Genomic DNA, 4105 nt, shown 5'->3' on the forward strand with positions numbered 1-4105 from the left:
AAAAATATTTAATAAATATTAAAAAATATTTTTTTAATATTTGTATGCTGATTGGAACGCTATAATTTCTTCGACATATATACATTTGAGAACTGGTATAAAAGAGACATTTTAAAAAGGATACGAGCCAATAAATTATGTTAAATAACAAAGAGAAAATATCTTTTATAATGTGATTAAATTATGTTCTATTTATTCTATATTTTCATTTCTCGCGTATTTATCCTTTATATTTCCATTACAGGTACATTATTCATTCTTTTATACTTTATAAACATTGATTCATATCCTTTTTAAAGATTAGATGTAGTTTCCTAGCAATAAGAAAGATTCATCAATAACTTTCACATGAGATCCATAAGAGATTCAAGAAAAATTTTGATATTAATTCATCCGTTACAGTGAATTTAATATTAAATTACCCGACATTACATTTATGTTTTTCAGAGTTATCATATATAATTAATTATGTATTTCGATTAAAAAATACATTTATTTTTTATAAAATATGAAATAAAATAAGATAGAAATCAATTGATCTAGAAAAATGACTTAAAACATTTTTGGATCAATTTCAAAAGCAATTCTTGTAATATTCATTGCATGGGATCTTTTTTAAATTATACCTTTTTATTATATGTATATAATGGAAAATTCGAATGCAAGTATAGTTTTTACAAAATGAATTTTTGCAGAATTCTGTTTTATATTTTTCATCTTTCCTCAGAACAAACTATATGTAAAAAACAAATATATATAAATAGTTTTTCTTGTCCTCGCCCTCCCCCCCCCCTCTCTCTCTCTCTCTCTTCTCTTTCTCTCATCTTCATCTAATATAATATTATTAAAAATTAAAAAGTAACGAATGGATTAATATATGGATCTCATCTGATATTAATATCATCGATATCATCGAAAATATCTTTAAGATTCTTCTTGAAACCAACTATGAAACATATACATATAGGAACTGAATATTTACAAATCTCAGGTCTCTTCCGATCTGTTGTTAACGCATTTGCCGTTCGTACACGCGAAACTGCGGCCTATTCCGTATTTCTTCATTAAACGTTTAGGCGAGGACAAATCATAGGAAAATTTAAAATCATAGAAGCTCGAATTCTCGAACATCGAGCTCGAATCTCTCAATATTCTCGGATTGTTTAATGAAAAGAGAAATCATGAAATTTTGACGAAATACTACAATCTAACGGCGTCAAGTAACAGTTATTCTTAAACTGACGGCCCAACCGCGCGTGTAATATATTTTTATATCCCGCAGCGACTTCGTACAACGTTAATTATATATGTATTAACGATTTATCTATCGAGAAAAGCGCGAGATTGTTTTTATTTCGGTAAGTGCCCAGTGGTCGATTGTTGGCGAACTTTTGCTAACTTTTTAACTTTCTACTTTTTAACTCACGTCAAAATCTCATTCAATAAAATATCATCGTTTCACATTAAATAATTATGCGACCGCACTCTCAAAAAGTTCATGAAATTCTCACTTTTCCTAATAGTTACGAATAGATTTGAGAAAAATGTATTACATTTTGAGAAACATGTGTTGCATTTTAAGATAATAGTTATCTCCGTTTCAAAATTGACAAAATAATCTCTCGAGATTTTAGGGTTAATTAATTTACTTTTGTCAAGGAAACACATAACATACTGCCCAATTTTTATTTTCTGAGAATAAATATTTCTTAAGAATTATTTAGAGAAAGCTTTATCATTTATTATTTATAATGAGCTCACGGAGAGAAAACGAGAATCACGAAAAAAGAAATCGTTTTAAAATTTTCGAGGCTTTATATAAATTTTCATAAATAAATAATTACAAGAATAATGAATTACAGGAAATGCTAGAGTGATCAGAACTGTCTTACAATTAGATGAAATCGTTAAACAATAGAAAAATTTGAAATAAAAACTTTTATGCAATTTCAGACAAAATTGAAGCATAATGTTCCGATAAGCACAAATAAATAACAAATTGATGAAAAAAATTACGAGAATCCTGAAAATTTGAAAGATTGCTCTCGCGAGTACTTTCAATTATATAGAAGAAATTGTTAGAGGTATCGCAATTGACTTTAAAGAGTTAAGAAATTTATATTATGGAATTATTTGTTCCAATGCTTTAATATTTAACACTAAATAATTAACTAAATTTACTTTGATAATTAAATCTAAATCAAAATTTTAAAGAAATGAAATTCATCTGTGTTTAAATAAATAGTAAACTTAATTCATAAAGAAATTCTTATGTAATTTGAAAATGGTGCCTCCATATCTAATTCATAAAACTGTACTTTCAAATTAGTTAAGAAATATTTATTATTGAAATTGATGTCGGATTGTAAGACATGCTGTACATTAAGAATTATTTGAATATGATTGATAGATAAATGTTATGATCAAAACATAATTGATCTTTGTATAGGATCTTTCTCATTGTTTTCAAATGTAAAAAATATTGAACGGTAATATAATAAGAAATATACAATCCTTTGCAATATACATATTGTTGATATGTAAATTAACAATTCAATATCAATAAATATCATAACAATAGCGCGTCTCTTAAAAGTCGTCTGGTATTTTTCTACCAGGAATATGTAAATTTAATATATCAAGTGACCGAGATGCGTCAATGTCTTTCATAATTTTCTAACCCCTCGTTAAAACGGCTTACATGTTTGCAAAACCGCGATTTTACATAGTAAAATTAAGAGAGCTGTATCTACAGTTATTACTCTATAGTGGAATGTATGTACGAACATGTAAATAATTCATATTTAACGAAGTAAACATAATCGAACTGTGATCGAAGTATAAGTGGTATATAACTGAATAAGAAACACTATTAGATGATCGATGTTTCTTACAAACGATCCGTGATGAAATTTAAAAAGCGAAGAGACATAAGTGATTGAAATAAGAATTATCAAAATTATTAAACACGTGAAAGATATTCTTAAATCAGATAATACATAATTTTATCCGTACACGCAATAAACAGAGTCAAGATAAGAATAATTTTGTTAATAATTAAGTCTCTTAGTTTCTAGTCGACATAAACTAAAAGTAAAATAATATCAATATTATAATTTCGCACTCAACAATATAAATGTAATATAACACAAGATATAATGTAACGGATACATTATTGAGTACAAAATTACAACATTAATGTTCTGTTACTTTTAGTTGGTGTTCACTGGTCTGAAATATTCAATAATGCAATTTAAATAAAAAAAAATCAACATAAAATTTATGAAAAAGATTATTATTTTCAATTTTGATAAAGATCTTCATGTAAAAGTAGAAGATCAATTTACTTCAGATCATTGATAACGTAAATTATTTTTCATTCATTCATATTAAATCAATATACATTTGTTGAAAAAATGACTGTTTAAACAATTTCTCACGACAATCAAATATGTTAAAAGCATTTTAATTCTTTTAAGAATTTCAACGATATTGTTCAGAACATAGCAAAGTATCTTATACAATTCAGAGTTTTCTGAAATTCTTCAAAGTATCACCGGTTCTAGTTCTGATATAATTAATGCTGAGACGCGGATAAGCATCGGTGTAAAATTTTTAAATCAGTGTAACCCTTGCATGCTAATTGTTGTAACATATCAATAAAAAAAATATTCCAAAATTAATCAAAGCTGTGTATTTTTACACGAAAAACAATTGCATACATATCATATATAATTATATATAAAAATATATGTATAATTTTTTAATAATAATTCGTCACGTTTCATTCTATAGTTATAAATTCATATTACATTTTAACGCAAATCTAACAAAAACATTTTAATTTTAAAACCAACAATACTCGTACATTGATTAATTTTAAAAAGGAAACAGTGAATAGGGATATCTAGCAATTATCCGGTATTCAGCTCATCCGGCCTCTTTTTTCAATCCGGCCATTTGATTGGATTAGTTCGACTATCCAATCGGATTATAAAAAAGGTGTTTTTCACTTAAGATGGAAATAATTATATATATTTAAAATTTAATTTCTCAAAAAAATTTTTCAAAATATTTTGTTATATAGTATTCGACCAGTCTAACT

The sequence above is a fragment of the Atta colombica genome, unplaced genomic scaffold, assembly GCF_001594045.1.
Source record: "Atta colombica isolate Treedump-2 unplaced genomic scaffold, Acol1.0 scaffold107, whole genome shotgun sequence".
Classification (NCBI taxonomy): domain Eukaryota; kingdom Metazoa; phylum Arthropoda; class Insecta; order Hymenoptera; family Formicidae; genus Atta; species Atta colombica.